Source organism: Petaurus breviceps, unplaced genomic scaffold (assembly GCF_028583685.1).
Source record: "Petaurus breviceps papuanus isolate PSGF00001 unplaced genomic scaffold, PetGlider_PUasm1.0 80, whole genome shotgun sequence".
Classification (NCBI taxonomy): domain Eukaryota; kingdom Metazoa; phylum Chordata; class Mammalia; order Diprotodontia; family Petauridae; genus Petaurus; species Petaurus breviceps.
Window position 1 is genome coordinate 13,926,761 of NW_027186540.1, and position 6,505 is coordinate 13,933,265.

The following is a 6,505-nucleotide window of genomic DNA, read 5'->3' on the forward strand; positions in this document are numbered from 1 at the left end:
TTGAATTAACTTTGTATGAAAAACTTCTACATTTTCCAAATCAAATACATGTTATAACTATTACCTCCAGGATCATATCTTTCATTTTTCAGGCCTGGGAAAAGCTTTATACAAAGTACTGCCAGGTGCAAAAGCATGAAAAGAACTTTCAGATCAACTTTTTAAGACAAATTCCATTGTGGGAAGCAGGGGAGAAGATAGCCCATTACATTGACCTTCTAGACCAAAGGCTACTTTGCACAGAGAGGTTAGCAGGCTCATTTACATGTCTTTTTTTGGCTTCCTATTTTAACCAATTATTCTTCCTAACTAAAATAAATTATTCTTGCTGATTAAGAGCTAAATTCTTTTGTTTTCATGATGTAGAGGGAGTAAAAGTGCTCTTAGTGCCTTTTAAATGATTGTTGTTTGTCCTTTATATTCTGAAAGAGGTCCAATGACATCATTGGGTAATGACATCATTGGGTAACGTCATGACTTACACATGAATTTGGATTTAAGTGAGGTGGAATCAAATAGTTAGCAACCTTGTTCTTTCTTCCAAAGTCATTGAAGTCAAGTGGCCAGACAAAAGTCAGGACAACTGGGGATAGTCTGGGATTCTGTGGATGACCTTGGCATCTTCAGTGCCTGGACAAACTCTAAGGGCTCCACAATGTCTGCTTGACCTGCCTTTGTGGCCATTGGAACAAATTGTTCTCATCCACTTTTACATTACAACACATTGGGGGAAAGTCCAAACTATCCTCACCTATGTATAACTCTTCCCCATCCCCCTTACATGTCAACAAAACAGATTCTTAAGTATGTTGATAAAAATATAAGTTGGAGAACATTTATTTCACACAATAGGACAGAAGTAATTGGCAGAGCTTAGAACAGCAGGTAGCAGGATAATAGTGTAATAGCTATATTGCTAGATTTCTTGTCAGGAAGACATGGGTTTGAATTTTACCTCTCACATATAAGGATCATGGAAAAGTCACTTATGATCTCAGAGCCCAGTTTCTTCCTTTGTAAAATAAGAATAGTATTGCTAGTTGTTCCTTCCTTGGGGTTGTTATGAAGCTCACATTTTACATACATGTAAATATGTAGACAGACACACACATATTCATATACATACACAGACATGCACATATATTTCTTTCAAATTTATAGAGTAATATATGGCAATTTTCTTTGAGTACTTATAGAATAGGAATTGTCCAAAGGTTATACTTGAGGCAAAAAAAAATTGTTTTAAAAATAGAAATCAATATAAAGCAATGACTTTACCTAAAGCAGGGCCTTGAGTAGCCAAAAGAACAGCAGTTTGTTTGTTTGCTTACATTTTGCCCTCTTCCTGAGAGGATTTGAAGTGATAGGAGAAGAGCAGTTAGAAAGGATTAGTCAAGAATGAAATAGAGAAAAGTAGAAGAGAGAAGAAATTGAGATGTGAGAGGTTAGAGAGGGAGAATAGACCTTTAATGGACAAGTTGGGAAGGGGAGGTCTAAGTGAAAAGACAGTTGATCTAGAGATGCTGAGAAACAATTCAGAAGAGCAAGCAAACTGCTCACTTAAGGACTACAGGACATAGAGGTTTGCAATAACAAACAGAGTGTTCCTGAGACCAAGACTAAGAGAAATCCGGGTAGGCTAAGGGAGAAACAGACTGAAATTATCAAGCATCAGGAATATACTAAGTCAATTAAAATATCAAGGTCTGTATTTAAGGTTAAGGTCTGTGTTTAATTACAGCTTGTGCACCAAGAATTTGCTAGAACCAGCTCTCTCTGGAGCAACTTGCTTTTTCTACTTGCTTTTTCAAAAACTCAATGAGTATTTACACATTGGAAACTGAGACTACAAATCAGGGCTCGATTGATTGTTTTGTTGATTGACCAGACCTAAGAAAGTGACAGAGAAAATAATAACAATGCAGTTTAAACTTAAAAGTGTGTCCTGCATACATTTTCCTCACCCCACCCCCTCAGAACTAGTTGTTAAACATATACCAGCAAATCAAGTATCTTAAGATTTTCTCACTTTGCTATAAGGTAAGCATTTCACAATTAATGACTTCCTAAACATGTACCATCATGTTTAATGTTGGAAAGTACCCTTAACGGTCTTGTAGTCCAAATCACTACCCAAAAGAGGAATCTCCTTTTTTTTCTTTTTGGCAGGGCCATTAGGGTTAAGTGACTTGCCCAAGGCCACACAACTAGCTTTTGGGTTAAGTGTCAGAGGTCACATTTGAACTCAGGTCCTCCTGGCTCCAGGGCCAGTGCTCTATTGACTGCACCACCTAGCCACCCCCAAGAGGAATCTTCTTTACAAGGTCTTTGGCATGTGGTCATCCACCCTCTTCATGAATACTTCTGGTGATGGAGAGCTCCCTGGCTGGTTAATTTGGGGATAGCTATAATTGTTTGATTTGGGGATAGCTATAATTCCTAGAAAGTTCTTCATGCTGAATTGTCATCTGCATCTTGGCAGTTTTTCTCCACTGATTCCAGTTCTTCCCTCAGAAGTTACATAGAATAAATTTAATCTGTCTTTCATTTGAAACAGCAGTCACATTTCTTCCATCTTATTCCATTCCGGGGGGGTGGGGGGGAATGTTTTTTTTAAGAGTTAATATAGAAAGACTATCTGTTCTTATTCTTGATTTCCTGATATTTTGGTAAGAGGTAACTTATTTTCCATATGATAAGTGCTTCCAAAATGTATTCTTATTTGGTGGAAAATTTTTGAGAAATATTATTAGCTGATAATATTTAAATTCTTACTTTCATTTACTGAAGTTCTAGATTATACTTTTAAAAATTATCTTCAATGACATTCATCATTTTGTATTGCTTTTTGATGTACTCATATAGTACAATGATTTATCTTCATGTTCAGATTTCAGAATATAATTTGCTCTCTTTCTGGAGATTTCAGTTTACCACATACTTGTTAAAATAGTTGAAGATACAGTTGAAGTTTTGAATAATCACTCTTCATTTTGTCAAACTGTTGCTAAAAGTTCTAGAGAGGCAATTCTCTAGGATTATAAAATGTAGGTGATTTCCTGTTTTACATCAGTAAATGGAGTTTTCACACTGAGAATTTCCTAAACCAATGAAATCACAAATTTACCACATTTCCTCCACTCTCCCTTACTTCCACCCCAGCAAAATGTCAGTAATAGTTCCTTTCTGGATTAATAATTCATAGCTAACTAGTTCAATAACATGTTCCTGGAATTGGAGTCAATAAGACCTGAGTTCAAATCCAACTTACGGCACTTATAAGTTATTTGACTTTGATTAAGTCACTTATGCTATCTGCCTCAGTTTCCTCAGCTTTAAAATGGGAATAAATAGCTCCTACCTCCCAGAATTGATGTGAAAATTAAATAGGATAATATTTTTAAAGCATTTAGCACAGTGCCTGTCATTTAGTAGGTACTTAATAGATGACAATTGCCTTCTCTCCTCCCTCCCTACACCCTTCTAACTAACATAGAAGGATCATTAGCTATTGGGTTAATATAACCTGTCACATCTGTCCCTTTCTTTCACAGGCTACCACCCCAGTCAAGGTTATCATCACTTCTTAAAATACCATGCTAGCATCCTAATTGATCTCCACTTTTCCTATCCACCCTTTAAGCATCTGCTAAAAACCAAACCAAAGTAGTTAGAACTGCCATTCCCCTATCCACTTCCACTTCAGTAGCTCATTATTACATATATGATAAAATACAAATTCCTCAGTTTAATCTCAAAAGCTATCACAATCTGGCTCCAATTTACTTTTCCAGACTTATTTCAAGATATTTTCCTTCACACATTCTGTATTCTAGACAAATGGGTTCTACTTGCTGTTACCAAAATTTCAGGATTCTATTTCCTGCTCTCCCTGTCTTTGCACAGGCTGCCTCCCTTTCAGGCAATGTACTCTTGCCTTTCCCCATTCTTGGTACCTTCATGGTTCAGGCTTCAGGAAACTTTTCTTGATTCCCTTATTTTTCAGCACTCTTTCCCTCTTCAAGTTATATCCTATTCACTTGCCTGTTTATATTGTGCTATAGATTCAAAAAAATTGTAAGCTCCTTGAATCTGGGACTGGATTTCTTTTTTGGTCCTGGTATCACCAGAACTTAATAAATCAGCTTATATTAGGCATTTATGAAATATTTGTCAACTTGAAATGAATTGCACTCCCTTAGGATAGAAGGGAGCATTTTCTTCATGATGTTATTAGGTTAGGACATAACAATGAATTTCAAGGTAACATGGAAGTCTAACTGTTGTCCAAAAAGATCATTTTAGGAAATAGTTTTTAAAAAACTGCCATTGGCTGTACTTGGGAATCAAATATATGTATATAAACACATACATATACATACATACACATATATTATATATATAATAATTATTATAAAACTTTTAAATTTACTTATAGTAAATGGTATTCTGTTTCACATTCAATTTTATTATTTGTATTATTATTACTTAGATCAATTAGCAGACAATGGAAAAATCTCTAAAGCCAAACAGCCTGATTATCAGCTGGTCTTTTAACCTAGTAGCCATGCAGAATGAATAATAACCCTATGTACTGTGGAGGCTGTCATTAATCAGGGTATTCCATAATAATCATCCTGCTACTGGGAGACCCAACTAATGGGAATCTTTTGAAAGTCAGTCTTTTGAAAAAGATTAAACTTCTTTTTGATTATAGTTGTCTCACCCTTGAAATAGTTTTCCAAAATCATTAGACTTGCAAAACTTCAAATTGGCTTACAATGGCCACAGCTCATGCATGAATTTTTAATTTCTTCCCCTCCTGGCTGTTTCCTTTCTTCTTAACCCCTCTCGAGGCAAAGATACTATAAGTACAGAATTCTACAAGTGACAGTTTCCTATGAAAATCAAGTGCAAGGGGTGGCTAGGTGGCACAGTGAATAGAGCACCGGCCCTGGAGTGAGGAGGATCTGAGTTCAAATCCAGCCTCAGACACTTAAAAAAAACTAGCCGTGTGACACTGGGCAAATCACTTAACCCCAATTGCCCTCCAAAAAGAAAAAAAAAAAAGAAAATCAAGTGCAGAAGAAACAAATATGCATTGTGAAAGAATCACAAAAGCTAAGCAATGGAAAGAACTTCAGAGGACCTCCAGACCAATTTATAGCTCAAAAATAATCCCTTCTAAAATATAGCTGAAAATAGGCATTGCTTGAACATTTCCAGTGTGGAGGAACAAATTACTTACCAAGGAAACTTTTGGGTGGACATATTCACTTGGCAATTCCCACTCATTGTCCTTGGTTTTCTCCTTTAGGACAAAAAATAAATAAAAAAATCCAACCAAATCTGATTCTTCTACCACTGAATAATTCTTCAGGTATTTGAAAATTGCTATTGTGTTTTTCTTATGTCTCTCTTTTAGCCTAAGTGCCTCTGGTTCTTTCAATATATATTCATATGACATGAATACCATATTCCCCATATTCTCTAGTTAATAATTAATAATAATAAAAGCAATAACAATGGCTACAACAGCAATAATAAATGATGTTTTATATAGTAGTTTAAGAAATACTTCAAATACATTACCTCATTTGATTTTCATAACAGCTCTAAGCTAGTAGATATTATTCTCTCCAAAGATAAGAAACTAAGATTCAGAAAGTTTAAATGACTTCTGTTGTGTAATGCAAATAATAAATCTGGGAGGCAGGACTTGAACCCATGTCTCTTCTAACTCTGACTTCAATGTTCTTTCCACTATTCCCATGCTTCCTCTTTCAAATTTGACACCTAGAATTGGTATGGTCATAAAAGAAAACAACTTAGAACTATGCTTGACAAAGCTATCAAACTATGCAAACTCTTTGACCCAGTAATACTACTACTCTACTAGGTTTGTGCCCTCAAAGAGATCAGAGAAAGGAGAAAAAATCCAAAACCATTCATATGGCAGCAATATTTTTTGTGGCAAAGAACTAGAAATCCTCCATTAAGGATCATAGGTATCTGTCGATTGAGGAATGGCTGAACAAGTTATGGTATATGAATGTGATGAAGTACCATTGTGCTGTAAAAACATTATGAAGTTAACAGTTTTTTTAGAGGACTTCTATGAACTGATAAAGAATGAAATGAACAGATCCAGGAGAAAGCTTTATACAATAACAACAATATTGTAAAGACAAATAATATCGAAAGACAGGAACTCTGATCAACTCAATGACCCACCAGAATTTCAGAAGACTCAACATGAAATATGCTACCTACCTCAAGATAAAAAGGTAATAGACATAGAGAATGAGATACAGAGATAGATATAGATAATATACATATATACCTACACACATATATAATTATATATGCACATGTATTTATATCTTTATATGTAGATGAATCTTTATCTATCTATTTCTATATCTATCATCTATCTAATCTATCTCCTTTTTTTGGATATGGCTAATGCAAGAATTTGTTTTGCCTGACTATACATGTTTGTAAC